The sequence below is a fragment of the Vicugna pacos genome, chromosome 17 (genome assembly GCF_048564905.1).
Source record: "Vicugna pacos chromosome 17, VicPac4, whole genome shotgun sequence".
In the NCBI taxonomy this organism is placed as follows: Eukaryota; Metazoa; Chordata; class Mammalia; order Artiodactyla; family Camelidae; genus Vicugna; species Vicugna pacos.
This window is the reverse complement of record NC_133003.1, coordinates 7608384-7624983: the sequence shown is the minus strand read 5'-3', so window position 1 is coordinate 7624983 and position 16600 is coordinate 7608384. Positions and strand designations below refer to the sequence as shown.

The following is a 16600-nucleotide window of genomic DNA, read 5'->3' as shown; positions in this document are numbered from 1 at the left end:
CCCACACAAAGACCCTATTATCAGCTTCCCCCACCAGAGCGGTTTGTTACGACTGATGACCTACGATGGCACACTGTAATCATCCAAAGTCTGTGGTTTACAATACAGTTCACTCTTGGCGTTGTATCGTCAATGGGTTTGGACAAAGGAGTAATGACAGGTATCCATCATTATGGGATCATACAGAGTATTTTTACTGCTTTGTTCGTACCTCCTCACCACCCCATGCCCCCAGCCAACCCCTGGCAACCAGTGCTCTTTTACTCTCTCCATAGTTCTGCCTTTTCCAGATTGCCGTACAGTTGGAATCATACAATATATATATCCTTTTCAAATTTCTTTCACTTAGTAACATGCAGGTATGGTTCTCCCCTGGCCTTTTCATGGCTTGATCGCTCATTTCTTTTTATGCCTGAATTGTATAGATGAGCCACGGCTTATTTATCCATTCACCTCCTGAAGGACAGCTTGGTTGCTTCCAGTTTTGGGTGATTATGAATTGAATATTTGACTATAAATATTCATGTGCAGGTTTTTATTTCAACTCCTTTGGGTAAATACCCATAAGCATAATTGCTTGATTGCATAAGAGTATACTTATTTTTGTCAGAAACTGTCTGTCTTCTAAAGTGGCTGTTCCATTTTTCTTCCCATCAGCAGGGAACGAGAGTTCCTGTTGCTCCACGTCCTCACCAGCGTTTGGTGTTGTCAGTGTTCCGGATTTTGCCATTCTAATAGGTGTGCATCTCATAGTTATAACTTCAATTCCCCGATAGCATGATATGGAGCATCTTTTCACATGCTTATTTGTCATCTATTTCTCTTCTTTGGCGAGGAGGTTATTAAGGTCCACAGGTCCATTTTTTCAGTCAGGTGGTTTCTTATTATGGATGTTTAAGAGTTCTTCGTATATTTTGGATAACAGTCCTTTATCAGATGTATTTCTCGCTAATATTTTCTCCCAGTCTGTGGCTTGTCTTCTCGTTTTCTTGACATCTTTCACAGAGCAGAAGTTTTTAATTTTAATGAAGTCTAGCTTATCAATTATTTCTTTCATGGATTATACCTTTGCTGTCCAAGCTAAAAATTCATTTTCAGCGGGGTGGATATAGCTCAGTGGTAGAGAGCATGTTTAGCATGCACGAGGTCTTGGGTTCAATCCCCAGTACCTCCGTTTAAAAAAAAAATCATTTTCATACCCAAGGTCATCTAGGTTTTCTCCAATGTTATCTTCAAGGAGTTTTATAGCTTTTTACATTGAGGTCTATGATCTACTTTGAATTAAGTTTGGTGAAGTGTATAAAGTCTATGTCTACATTCTTTTATTTATTTATTTAGGCAGGTGGATGTCTAGTTGTTCCACCACCGTTTTTTGGAAAGACTCTTTGCATCACTGCATTGCATTTGCTCCTTTGCCAAAGATCAGTTGACCATATTTATGTGGGTCTACTTCTGGGCTTCCTATTATGTTCCACTGACCTATCTGTCTATTCTGTTATCAATAACACACTGTCTTGATTACTGTAGCTTTAATGTAAGACTTGAGGTTGAGTAGAGTTAATACTCCAACTTTGTTCTCTTTCAATATTGTGTTGGTTATTCTGAGCTTTTTTCCTCTTGGTGTAAACTTTAGAGTCAATTTGTCAATATCCACAAGGTAAATGTCTGGAATTATGACCAAGATTGCACTGAATCCGTAGATCAAGTTGGAAAGAACCGACATCTTGACAGCACTGAGTTTTCCTATCCATAAACATGCAGTATCTCTTCATTTATTTAGTCTTCCTTTTATTTTATTTACCAGAGTTTTATAGTTTTTCTCATATAGATCATGTACATATTTTGTTAGATTTACACCTAGGTATTTCATTTTGGTGATGTTAATATAAATGGCATTGTGTCTTTAATTTCAAATTCCACTTGTTCATTGCTAGTATGTAGAAAAGTGACTGGCCTTGCATCCTTCAAACCTGTTATTATCACTTACTAGTTTCAAGTTTTTGTTGATTTTTTTGGATTCTTTATATTGACAATCATATCATCTGCAAACAAAGACCATTTTATTTTTTCCTTCCACGTACATAAGTGTGTAAGGGTATATATACATATATACATATATATATATATATATATATACATACATAAATTTCCTTTTATTGTCTTATTGCATTGGTTAGAACTTGCAATATAATACTGAAAAGGAGTGGTGAGAGGGGACATCCTTGTCTTGTACCTGATCTTAGTGGGAAAACTTCTGAGTTTTTCCCCATAAAGTATAGTCATAGGTTAAGAATAAGCTATAGATTTTTGAAGATATTCTTCATCAAGTTGAGGAAGTTACCCTTTCATGTTCTTTTGAAACTAGAAAAGTTCAAATGGAATCTTTTTGGGGGGAGGACATAAGTAAATGTAAAATAGAGAATTCATGTCAGTATTGTGATGGATACAATCTCTGTGAAATTTTTATGATGAATTCCTTTTAGAGCTAGTGTAATTACTACTCAAGATTTCTGAAAAACGTTGTCTCTTTAGATGTGGACGAGTGTTTGTGGTCCTGGTCTCTCAGCACCAGTGGTAAATCACAAAGATGTGGTCACCTTATCCTAGCTGCTGGAGTGAAGACCACGTAAATGTATATTTCAGGAACAGTCAGACCTGTCCAGAGCCTTCAGGACAAAAATCACTACAGGAAAAACACCGTGGTAGTGATGGCTGGAGACTTTCAATAATTTTCAATGGTGAAACTGTACAACACTTTCCTTTGGGTGTCTGATAGTCCCTTATAACCCATCTGTTTGTTCTGTGAGGTTGGGTAGACTGCAGTTAGAGAAGGGGTGTGAGCAACAGAGGGGAAAGATTTAAATCGCTCTGCCAGGAAAGTTGGGGGAGTAGATGGAATTACAGTTCTGTGATTTTGCCTCAGTTTCTGTTTTAAAAGGAGCCCTTCAATGGTTTGCAAAATTATTTTGAGAACCCATCAATAAATGTTTGCAAAATTTGATGTGCATATCAACACATGTGTTACTCCGGGGAGAGAATGCATTATTTTCAACAGAAGTTTGAAGCTAACTAGAAAAAGTGATGTCAACAATAACCTGAAATTCACTTTGTCAGGTAGGACTGGGTTTTGGAAATGGCATTAAAGAAACTTTATTGCTTCAGTTTCTTTTATAGCACAGGAAACTATATTCAATATCTTGTAATAACCTTTAATGGAAAAAATATGAAAATGAATCTATGTATGTATATGACTGGGACATTGTGCTGTGCACCAGAAACTAACATACTGCAACTGACTGTACTTCAATTAAAAAAAAAAAAGAGCAACATTCTCCTAGCATCAACCTGACAACTCCTTAAAAGGTAACTTTCCTTCTTGAGCCTGTAAGGGGTCACATGACCCAACAGGATGAGGCTTAGATTTGGATTATGAGAACTGTAAATAAACACCTTCTGTCTCAAAAACCTTGTAAAACCGCCTTGATTTCTAACTGGCAGAACAGTTCTCAGAACCTTCTGAGGTGTTCTTCCTAGGCTATAATCTTCAAATTTGGCTTGAATAAAATTCTCCCTTTCTTTCTTAACAACAAAAAAAAACTTTATTGCTTAATTCCTTTTTATAATACTGAAATACTATGCACCAGGCAGTGCTTTACATACCTTATTTTAAATACTTTAAAGGTACCCAGGTGGTTATTATCGTCTCTGTTTTGCAGGCGGCAAATCCAAGGCTTAGAGAGGTTAGGTCATTTGCCTAAGGTCACAAAGGGTCTCAGAAAGGGTCAGGACCTACCTGGCTCTGACCTGCTGCAAAGACTGTTTTCTTCTTAGCCTAAGTCCCCTGCCTCTTTATTTAACGGCAGTCTTTTATTTCAATTTCATTAAAGCCAGTAAGCATCAACTATCGTAGGAGGCATCCTTCCATGGTACAGGAATTTAAACAAACGGAATTCTAGGTTCTTTTCACATTCCAAGATTCTGCAGCACTGTGAGAAACACCAGAAGTGCTTTGGGTGTCAGGGCCTTAAACAGAATGAATGGAAGTGGGAGGCCTCCTGACTGGGCTCACGGCCCCCCTCTTCCCCCTTACTGAACGTCTTTAAATCACTCCCAGGGAGACTTTTCTAAAGGATGAATCAGATCACGTTGTCACCTTTGCTGAAAAGTTCCCAATGGCTTTCATCTGAACTTCAACATCTGAACTCCTTGCCATACTTTATGGAGTTAGGGAGGGAGGGCAGTATCAGTAGTTAAACCAAGCTAAAGGGTGCTAACTGGGGTTACCTGGGGCCACCCTGGACGTTTGGTCATCGTCCCTCAGGTGTCTGCCTGGTGTGTCCTCGCTCATCTCTCGGACACCGTGTCCCCTACCCCTCCCTTCATTCCCCGTCTTGGCCACAGGGGTCCGCCTTCCGGGCCTTGAGCACATGCCTGCCTGTTTCTTTCTCAAGGAGTCTGCTGTCCTTCTGCTCGGAATGCTTCCCTCAGACGTTCATAGGTTGCCTTCTCTCTCCTCGTTCAGACCTCAGTCCAAACCTCTCTCCCACAAGAGCGGTCACCATGGACCCCTCATGCTGTCACACCGCATCGTCTTTCATCTTTGTCTTCACGCTCGGCACACTTATTCTTCTGTGGCTTCGCGTCTGACCAGCTTCTGGAGGGCGGGGACTTTATCTGTTCACTGTGTGGCACGGAGCAGTCTGTTTGAGCATAAAGATCCGGGCCCTGTCCGCCCCTCCGTCCTGCTGGCTCTGGTCTTACCGCTCCTGCCCCTCCTCGGGGACTCCCCTCCCTCCCTCATCACTCCTCCTTATCGTCTAAGGCCTGCACCTCCACGCAGGTCTCTTCACTTCTCTAGGCCACGCCCTCCACGGATTCTGCCTTTCTGCGACCCCAACGCCCATCACATCTCACAGTCTCTTGTGGTTAATTGTCTCTTCTCTGTTACATGACCAGCTCCATCAGGAAAGGGCCGCCATCTGTATTCTGAAACCTAGGATGCTAGCCGTGGCACGGCGCCTGCTGGCGAGCGAAGGAACCACAAACACGCAGACCTCTCGACACCTCGGCTTCGCCCGGGCGCTCTCTTGGATTTTCACATCTTTGCCTTCATCCTAAAAATATAACAGCTCCACGCACCAGGCATCAGCACAGGATTTATCACCACCTCCTGATGCATTCTCAATTTCTAGATGCTAGGAGGTCCTGCTGCCCCCAGCATCGGCGCTCAGCTGAAAATCTTCAGCCTCTTATTAGCTCTCAGCATCTAATGAGTCACTCCATGTGGTCCTTGTTTAAAACTGTCTTGCTTTCTTCTCTCCCGGTGCCTGGTGCCAGATCTCTGCTCCCTTGTCCCTTTACCACAAAGCCTTCTGACTGCCGTCATGATGGTCAAAACTGGTGAACACGCCTGCTGTCGGGCTGCAGTGATCTCATGGTGTGCCATCAGCTGCTGTCTGAGTGCTCATTTCAGCACTGGTAGGTCACGTTCTGACAGGCACAGAGGATCCTCAGGGCGCAGAGCGACAGATACGGATGGGGTAGTCACACCTCTGAATTAGTATGATGCTGAAATCAAGATTATGGGCATCAGAGTACCCTTAACGTCAGCTAGCCGTGCACCAAAGGATAATGGAACAGGGCAGTGAAACAGCGGAAACTTTTGGTTATCACTCTTTCTTATTTGTACTCAGGATACGGCTTCTAATTCTTTGAGAATGTTTGTGTATATGCAGAGATCATCCACCACTGTCCCCACGGAGAAGCTGTGGAACAGGAGCCCTGCGTCAGGACTGCGTGAGGTCAGATGTCGGCTCCCAGGTGCTTGGTATGGGGCCCAGGAAAAGAGTCATTTTCCTCCACGGCCAAGTGCAGATTACAGGAGCGGACCATGTACAGGGTTGCCGTGTATGTGATGTGCCTGGCATGGACTATGCACTATATCATCTTTCTCATCATTCTTACGTCCTGGTTGCTTAGTTTTCAAACCAAAGCGGAGCAACATCCATCTGGTAGATCCTTCTGTGTGTGGCAAACCAAATCAGATTTTAATTACTATGAACATCACAACTTGTGTTTGGTCTAGGACAAATCACATCCAGTGGAGGAAGAAATTAAGGAAGGATCTCTTCACGTTTGAAAGCTGTTTATAAAGTCATTCCAATACACTGTCCTGCCACGATTCATGTCCCTGTTCTGTGTCTACTTACCTGTCCCCCTTTCTCAGCACACTGTTCTGGAAGATCACAATCAACACGTGGTTTATCAAAACCGCTTGTAGGTCTGCAGTGTGAACCAAAGGAGATATTGGAATATTTTTTTCTTTTTAAAAAACTACAGAAGTGATGCATGATAGTTGGAACAAATTTAAAGAATACAAAAGAGAAAATAAAGATTATAGCCCAAACCAACCAACAATAATTTTAAAAAAAACCTTTCCATTCCCAATCTAATACCTTAATTCCTAATAATTAGCACTGATAGCAGTTTGAAGTGCACTGGAGTATATCCTTTCAGATCTTTCTGTCTCTGTCTCTTTCCTCTTTTGTGTGTGTGGTGTGTATATTCACACACATACATACATAAGCACATATATGTATAATATATATATGTAGTTTAAAACTTTTTTCTAATAACAAATGTGATTGGGTTAGTAATACTGCTCTACAACTTGCCTCTTAAAAATACATCCTGGGCCAATAGGCACATGAAAAAATGCTCAATATTGCTAATTATCAGAGAAATGTAGATCAAAACTACAATGAGGTATCACCTCACACCAGTCAGAATGGCCATCATTCAAAAGTCCAAGAACGATAAATGCTAGAGAGGGTGTGGAGAAAAGGGAACCCTCCTACACTGCTGGTGGGAATGTAGTTTGGCGCAGCCGTTATGGAAAACATTATGGAGATTCCTCAAAAGACTAAAAACAGACTTACCTTATCATACGGCAATTTCACTCCGGGACATATTATAACAAGAGGGAATCTTAACTCAAAAGGATACATGCACCCCAATGTTCATAGCAGCACTATTTACAATAGCCAAGACATGGAAACAACCTAAATGTCCATCAACGGTTGACTGGATAAAGAAGATGTGGTATATCTACACAATGGAATACTACTCAGCCATAAAAAGAATAAAATAACGCCATTTACAGCAACATGGATGGACCTGGAGAATGTCATTCTAAGTGAAGCAAGTCAGAGAAAGAACAAAAAATACCATATGATATCACTTATCTGTGGAATCTAAAAAAAAGACAAACGAACTTGTTTACAACACAGAAATGGACTCACAGACGTAGAAAACAAACTTACGGTTACAAGGGGGTACGGGGTTGGGAGGAGATAAATTGGGAGTTTGAGATTTGCAGGTAAGAGCTACCAAATATAAAATAAACAAACAGCAAGTTTATACTGTACAGCACAGGGAACTATATTCAGTATCTTGTAGTAACCTATCACAAAAAAGAGTATGAAAATGGACATATGTATGTATATGTATGACTGAACTATTGTGCTGTACACCGGAAATTGACACACTGTAAACTGACTACACTTCATTTATTAAAAAAAAGCCCACAATGAAGCACCAAAACACACACACACACAGATACATCCTGGACAGTTCTCTGTCTACCAAGAAATATAAAAGCGGCCCATTCCTTTTTTTTTTTTAATGGCTACATCATTTTCTGTGCATGTTCAAGAGGACCATACCTTCAGGCATCCATGCCTTTCTGTAGCTCCCGTCCACGCTGATACTGAGCTTGGCCATGTGACTTGCTTTGACCATCGGGACAGCAGAAGCTTGACAGGCCACAGGGGCTTGACCCCTTGGAATGCCATCTTGTGCAAGTCCTGCGTCTGTGAGGAGTCTGGCTGCTGTGAGACCACCATGCTGTATGGAGGCCTGAGCCAGTCACGTGCGGAGCACTGAGGACCAGACATGAGTGAAGCCTTCTGAAGCTTCCAGCAAGAAACGGGCCACCAGCTGTTGCAGCATGTGATTGGCCACGGTCATTACCACACAGATCAGAAGAACTGCCCGTATTCCCATCCCTGAGAATTGTGAGAAGCAGTAACTTGTGTTAAACCAGAGGTTTTGAAGTGGTCTGTTATACAGTAATACATGCCTGAAACACATAGACACACTGTAACTTATTTTTCTAGTGTCCTTATTAATAACTATATAGATTACTGTTGATTTTAATGCCATTTTAAAGTTTAACAATCATTCTTTTGTAGATGTGTTTGCACACCCATGCCACTATTTCTATAAGACAGATTCCTCCTGGTGAAACTGTTGGGTCATAAAGTGTATGGACTTAACATGTTGATACTGTCCTATAAAGACTGTATCATTTACACTTTGCCCAACAGTGAATTACATTGCCTGTTTCTCTACATCTTTAGTGCTACTCTGTTATTTAATTTTAATCTTCTAAATGTTTGGCACTATACTTCATTGTTATTTTACTGAGCATTTCTTTATTAGTGTGATTAAACATCTTGATTTGAGTTTAACACCTACTTTTTCTCTTTGGGGGCCATGTTTAATTGGATTGTTTGTTTTTCTCATTATTGATTTGCAAGAACTATTTATGTATGAAGGATATAAGCCCTTTGCCTGGGCTACATGTGTTCAAATGTGTTCAAAGCATTTTTTTTCCAAACTACTGATTCAAACGACATAACTTTGTTTATAGTATCTTTTAATTCACAAAGTAATGCAATTGTATGTAGCCAGGTCTTACAAATTTCCTTTCATGGTTTTTGCATTTCTTGGCAAATCTTATAATGGTCTTCCCCCTAGTAAGATTATAAAAATATTTACCTTATTATCTTCTGTAACATTTACAGTTAAAATGTACATTTAAATATTTATTTACCTGAAATTTATTTTTGTCAATGGTATGAGGTAAGGATATACACATTTTTTTTTCAAGTATACAGCCAATTGTCCTTAAACTAGTTAATGGAATATTTTGCCTTTTCTCTGCTGATTTAAAGTGGCATTAAGTTCCTGAATGTAACCTGAGTTTGTTCTGGACACGATTTGCCCATTGCTTTTTTTTCTTCCCTGTTCACACAGTAGCCTAGATCTTGAAATGAACACGAGTTTTCCTTAATAGCAAAGTGAAGTTAACTTCAGCCTATTCAAAAATCTGAAATGAGTTAAGTTCTATTTATTAAAGAGTAGGTTTATGTACGCTTATCTAATTTACTAGGGCATGCTTAGACATTTTGTAAAAAGGACTATATGCAAATCACACTTCATTTTGGGACTGTAAGGGGAAGCATTAACAGTAAAACAATTAATCTATGAAACGACAGTAAACATAAAGGTCACCCCGAGAAAGCATGCTTGTGATGCCACATAAAGTAGGCTTAAATTTCACATTCTGAGGTCTCTGGTCCACCCCTCCTTCTTTCCCAAACCCCCAGCTACACAAAGCTTATGACCCAAGCCCCCAGCTATACCCTGTAAAAACAGAGGAAGAAGTCGGTTGAGACAATGAAAGCTGGTTGGGGAGGAAGGATGCCAAGAATTTCTTATCCGAAGTCCCATTCGTGATCATTGGTAAAAGAATGGTGCCCAAAACAATTCTGACAGAGAGCGGAGCCCTTCTCTTTTTCAGGAGGGACAGAAGAGAGAAGGCTGTCAACTTCTCGTGAGTCTGAGCTGGGTGGTCTTTACAATTCCTTAACTGATTTTGCGAAATGTGTTGATTTTACTCCGCTGGTTCAAACAGAGGGAGGCGTGTATGTTCACGCTCATCACTGCTTAGTTTTACACAAATAAAAACTTCTCCCTTATGAAAAAGGAAATGCTCAAAGTCTTCCTGGTTTTTGATGCAGCCCCACCGTTTACAGAACCTGCTTTAAAATGCCAGGTTTTTATGGTTATATTCGGTTGATGCGATTATATGGCTTGAGTCTTCGACTCCCTTTGATAAACCGGTATGCTGAAATCTAGTTTTCCTGGAGTGACAGTCGAGTGTGACAGGGAGGTCTTTGACGCATGCACTGATCCTGGGCAGTCTGCAACAGCATGCGATGTGATTCCTAGCGCTAAGCTGAGCTAATTCTACCCTGGAATTTGTGGGTATGCTTTTAAGAACTGCCATTGACCCGTCTTCCAACAATTCAAAACTCAATGAGCTTAAGCATGAACACTTTCAAAACTTGACATTAATTGTGCCCCTCCTCCCCCTTTTGGGATCAATTCTGGCATTTTTCTCACTACAGTTTTTAAAAAAATGTTATTTTCTCCTTATTACCAAAACGCAGTTTGAGAAACAGAAACGTACAAAGACGACGTGACCATTCGTTCACAGTCCTACCCTCGAAAGCTAAGAGCTGTTAAGTAACTGACTCCATGTTCTCGGAGTCTTACACATACTCTGAACGTTTGTGTCCTCACTAGTAAAAACTGTAAGGTGTAATTGTGTTGTGCACCTCTGTCTTTGCGAGATACAAACACACAAATGCCATGGCTGCCACCTCTGTCTGAGCTCTCTGCTCTAAAAATCACCACGTCCACGTTTCATCTGTGACTCAGGGCCCAGTTCAAATGGCATCTTCATGTCCTTGACTGTTCAGATAATTCCTTCCGCAAGTAAACCTTAGTCTCCCTGAAGTCTGTATACTACTTTTTTAAAAAAGGCTGTTTCTAACTTTGTTTTGTGTGTTACTTACACACCTATCCTCCCCATTACACGTAAACTTCTTGACTCATTTGTTGTAAGAGATGAAACCACAGCTCAGGCAGAACAAGAACCTTGTCTCAGGATGTGGAGACGTGAGTCTAACAGGCGGCAGGTGTGGCTGGTCCAGAGCCTCAGCCTCCCTCTCTCCTTCTCAGCTCTGCTTTCCTCAACTTGGCTGCATCCTTCTCGTGGGCTTTTACTCACACCCCTCTCACCGGACAGTTCCTTTGGGAAGAGCACTTCTTTCTCGATAAATACGGCAAAACCATCCCAAATAAGACTTATATTGGTCTATCTCAGGTAATTTGTCTGTCCTGAGCCTGTCACACCAGGTGGAAGAAAGGAACGATCTTACTGGTCTGGGTCACGGCACCATCTCCTGGCTGAGTATGTGCAGGAGAAGGAAGAGAAATGGATTCCGGGATCCAGAGACTTACGCTGGTGACCGGGGTCCTCGTCTGACTCACCTTGGGTCCTCCGTGCTTCCTAGATGGTGCCTTGGGATATACGTGGTAAGTTCTCGGTAAACAGTCATCGAATGAAAAGACCACGTCCGTCTAAGTGCTTTCCACCCCAGAGCAGGTGAAGCGGGGCAGTCACATGTCTTCAGGTATTTTGGGCTCTTTGAGACCTGTTAAGACAATTGAGAACCAAGTTTGCTGTTTAGAACCGTTTCCTAAAAGAGTTCATTAAACTGACTTTACAGCAAAGGAAAAGAAAGCTTGAGGGGAAGATGCCTGTATCAAAAAATAGGGAGAGAAAGAGGTAGTTATGGGGACTTTAAAGCCAAGGATTGCTCCCCTCTGCCCCTCCTGACTCCCTGTCCACCTGCTCTCTGCTGAGGCTGACCTGCGGGACCGTGTCACCAGCTGCCTTTGCCCCTGGGTCTCCACCTGGGTTTAGCTAATGAGAGTCACCTGCCGAAAATCAGAGGGCAGGAACTAAGACAGACAGGTGTCTGTACCTCTGACTTCTGCACTGCCAGGTCATCGTGCGTGGGCTACAAGGCTCTTCAAAATGCCAGAGTTCCTTTCACGGATTTTGGTAACAGGGTTGCTTCCTTTTGCTACTTCAGGCCGTGGGATGACAGGGGCATCCATCTCGACAACTTGTGGGTTCTCCTAAATGCCTTTCACACCTTTATAAATACTGTGGACCCAAGAACAACCTGGGTTTGAATTGCCAGGATCCACTTATACATGGATTTTTTCCAATAGTAAATAACTATAGTGCTATAAGGTCTGCAGTGGGCTGAATCCGAGGATGCGGAACCGGGGATGCAGAGGAACTGCAAATACTGAGGAAGGGCAGATGCTGAAAAACCGCGAATACCAAGGAACCACAGACACTGAGGAACCGTGGATAGCGAGGCCTGACTCTAAGTTACACTTAGATTTTTGACTGTGCAGAGGATGGGCACTCTAACCCCCGTGTCTGTTCCCCGAATTCTCCTTTCATTTCCAGGTAGAGTGTCCTCTGTACTTCCTGTTGGATTATTGACACTTGCCCAATCCAAAAGGAAACAAACAAACCAGAAACAAACAAACAACAAAGCCTACACTCTGACACTTACAATGTTTATTTTATGGGTAAAGTGGGGAGGAAGACAGGTTGGACTTCTTCACAACTATTTCTTTAGAACCCTCAGTCTTCACACTCAGTAACGTGTGTCTCAGTAAAACTGTTTTTGCTAGTCATTCTCATGAAATTTATTGGTACACAAAACTTTAGCATTTTAAAAGCTAGAGTTTTACTTCTCGAGACGACAGCATAAATCCACTGGTCCTTCTCACTAATGAAATAAGAAAAGAGAAGGCAGAAAAAAACGTTTCATTAATCAGCACTGCATCAAAACCTTTTTAATGAACCCATTTTAAAGGAAATAGCTGAACAATTCCATTTCCATGTGGCTCGAATGAGAAAACACGCTTAGAGTCTTAAGAAAGGAAAATGTTTCTCTCATTCCAATGAAAGCAAATTAATATTAAGGTGCTTCAAATGGTTGTCTGCGAGCATTGTGACCAGGCACGGAGTTTCAGCACGTACTTTGGTTTTAACGTGAGTTACTTTGGCAATGGAGGTAAGATGCATTATCCTTCTTCACTGTGACATTTACTCCCAGCCTGTTTATACCGATGCAGCTGCTGTGGAAGGCGGTGCTTTCTCTCGTTCTTTCTCTTTCTGTTCTCTTTTCATTTTAAAGGCATATATGCAGTCATCTGACCCAGGTTCTACACGAACTATACAGCATATGGTTCGGGTAAAGAACATCGTCTTTTGTTCAACAGTTTTTGTATTTCTTTCCAGTCTTTTGCTTCTCTGGTCCTCAAATAAGGCTAATTACAAAGGGAAAAAAAAAAAGGTGGGACTAGTGGAGAGGGAGCCTTTAAAACCATTCCTTTTGCAGCACGGAACAAAAGAGAGTGTCAAGGGCAAGGCGAGGTCTACACGAAAAAGAAAAGAGAAAAATCACCTAATGAGGATGTCGAGATAAGTGCCTGTGAAGAAAACTGGCAAAAAAGAGCTTTTAGTCTAAAATCCATAAATAAGTGTGCATCAGATGGGTACTAGAACATTTTTAACAAGACAGGCCACGAAAACTATATCCCTCTATGCAAGAGCCGCACGCCTTACAAAAAAAAATCCCCTTTCTTTACGAGATACTTTTCTTTCAAATATTAATTTAAAAAGAAATACTTGAAAATTAAGATGTTTTATTCATGTCTCTGAATCCATTATAGAGTGGATACCACAAAAAGAGTCGTTTCAGAGATATAATTATCAATGCTGCCGGCCTCTTATAGGTCAAAGGTTTTGCGTGAGTATATGAAGTTGTTGGTGAAGAAAAGCCGAACGGAGGAGATTTGGACCTTGGAGACTTCTGTGGCATTTTTACTTTTAAAATGGAAGAAGCACAGATATATTTGAAATTTAACTCTATAGAGATCTCTCAGTCTTTCCTAATGTGTGTGAGCCTTGCCGTAGGCACCAAAGGATCAGAGGTCAGAGGTCAGAGCCTAGATTAAATTTCATAAAAATACCAAAGGATCATAACTTTTTAGAGTTAGAAGCAACCTTCAATTATCTATGTCTGCAAAATGTAAAGGTGAAAAAAAGGTGTCTGAGAACCCTTAAGACTCGAAGGGAGATTTAATTTAGTTGCGTGTTTGACCTGAATGTTTATATAAAGAATCCAGGGATGGGTGTCATGGTAACTTTGATATAATGCTGCCACACATATACTGCTGTCCTATTTGGGGGGACTTCACTGGTTGATCTAATAATTTTCTCTTTTCTCTTTATTTTGCTACTTGATCAGGTAAACACACATATGCCATACATAGGTGAAAGTTTCCTTTCTCTTTTGCTCATTAATCATCTCTCATTTTAACATGGTGAGGAAAATCAAACACTATTTCAAATTCATTTTATATTTTCCACGTCTGATGATTTTAATGCAGAAATGACATTTTTAATCTTTTACTTTATATTTTATTGTAACACTTTTATATTCTAATGTTTCTTTTTTAAACCCAACTTAATTAATTAATTAAATTGAAGTATAGTCAGTTACAATGCATCAATATCTGGTGTACAGCACAACGTCCCAGTCATGTGTATACATACATATACTCATTTTCATATTCTTCTTCATAAAAGGTTATTATAAGATATTGAATATAGTTCTCTGTGCTATACAAAAATCTGTTTTTTATCTATTTTTATATATATTGGTTAACATTTACAAAATAATGCCATTTGCAGGAACGTGGATGGACCTGGAGATTGTCATTCTAAGTGAAGCAAGCCAGAAAGAGAAAGAAAAATACCATATGATATCATTCATATGTAGAATCAAAAAGAAAGAAAGAAAGAAAAAAGAGGACACCAAGGAACTCATCTACAAAACAGAAACAGACTCGCAGGCAAAGTAAACAATCTTATGGTTACCAGGAAAAGGGGATGGAAAGGGATAAATTTGGGAAGTTTGAGATTTACAAATCTTGTTTCTTTTTTTTTGAAAAAACACCTTTATTGTGCTATAGTTCTTTAGAGTAAACTACACATATTTCAAATGTGCAATTTGATGAATTCTGATAGATGTCTACACCAATGAAACTACTACCACACTCAAGCTAACTGACATTTCCATCACTCCCCAAGAGGTGCAATTTTTAAATTCCCAATTTATCCCTTCCCACCCCTTTACCCCTTGGTAACTGTTAAGTTTGTTCTCTATGTCTGAGTCTGCTTCTGTTTTGTAGATAAGTTCATTTGTGTCCTTTTTTTTTTTTTTAGATTCTACATATAAGCAATATCATATGGCATTTTTCTTTCTCTTTCTGGCTTACTTCACTTAGAATGACGATCTCTAGGTCCATCCACGTTGCTGCAAATGGCATTATTTTATTCTTTTTATGGCTGAGTAGTATTCCATTGTATATATGTACCACATCTTCTTTATCCAGTCATCTGTCAATGGATATTTGGGTTGTTTCCATGTCCTGGCTGTTGTAAATAGTGCTGCTATGAACACTGGGATGCCTGTGTCTTTTTGAATTATATTTTTCTCTGGATATAAGTCCAGGAGTGGGATTGCTGGATCATAGGGAAAATCTATTTTTAGTTTTTTAAGGAACCTCCATACTGTCCTCCATGGTGGCTGCACCAATTTACATTCCTACCAACATTGTAGGAGGTTCCTTTTTCTCCACACCCTCTCCAGCACTTACTGTTTGTGGACTTTTTACTGATGGCGATTCTAACTGGTGTGAGGTGATACCTCATCATAGTTTTGATTTGCATTTCTCTGATAATTAGTGATGTTGAGCATCTTTTCATGTGCTTGTTGGCTGTCTGTCTATCTTCTTTGGAGAGATGTCTGCTTAGGTCTTCTGCCCATTTTTTGATTGGGTTGCCTGTTTTTTGGATATTAAGATGTATGAGCTGTTTGTATATTTTGGAAATTAGTCCCTCATCGATCACATCATTTGCAAATATTTTCTCCCGTTCTGTGGGTTGTCTTTTCATTTTGTTGATGGTATCCTTAGCTGTGCAAAAGCTTTTAAGTTTAATCAGGTCCCATTTGTTATTTTTGCTTTTATTTTTGTTACTCCAGGAGCTGGTTCAAAAAATATATGGCTGTGATTTATGTCCAAGAGTGTTCTGCTTATGTTTTCCTCTAAGAGTTTTCTAGTATCTGGTCTTACATTTAAGTCTTTAATCCATTTTGAGTTTATTTTTGTATATGGTGTTAGAGAATGTTCTAATTTCAGTCTACACCTAAGACACATTGATATTTGAAACATATCTTTAGATCTTTGCTGTACAAAAAGTGGTCTGGAGACCAGCAGCAGCTAATTGAATCAGAATCTTCATTTTAATAAGTTCCTCAGTTGAGTACGTACATTATAGTTTGAGAAGCACTGTTTTAGGTAGTCTCTCTCCTTTCCTCAAATTAGGAGACTGGTTTTGCTGTACTGAAAGCAATGATGGTTCAGACACACAGCTATGACCTACCAGCTTTCAGCTGTTCCCTCAGCCAATGCAGCAATCTTTTCTAAGTTGGAGGTTTAACTGAGCAGGAAAGCACGTTGGCTTTGAGGTCAAGCAGATTTGGGTTCAAATGATGCTCTATTACAGTTGCCCCTCTGTATCTGTGGGGATTATTTCCAGGACCCATGCAGATACCAAAATCTGCGAATACTCAAGTCCCTTATATAAAATGGGGTAGTGACGTCAGCGCTGCTTAACCATGGTTCCGTATCCTTGGTTCCGTATCCATGGTTCTGTATCCACGGTTCCATACCATTTACTTCCTGTATTGGCCAAATTAACTTCTGTGTGCTCACTTGTCTCACTTGCAAAAATAGGGATAAAAAT

The 16600-nt window shown here is 40.4% G+C and overlaps 1 pseudogene; it reads right to left on the bottom strand.

Annotated features, from left to right (window-relative positions):
- Positions 1-9173: 9173 nt before the first annotated feature.
- Positions 9174-16600, bottom strand: part of LOC102527809 (DNA-directed RNA polymerase III subunit RPC9 pseudogene) — a 45740-nt pseudogene continuing 38313 nt past the window's right edge.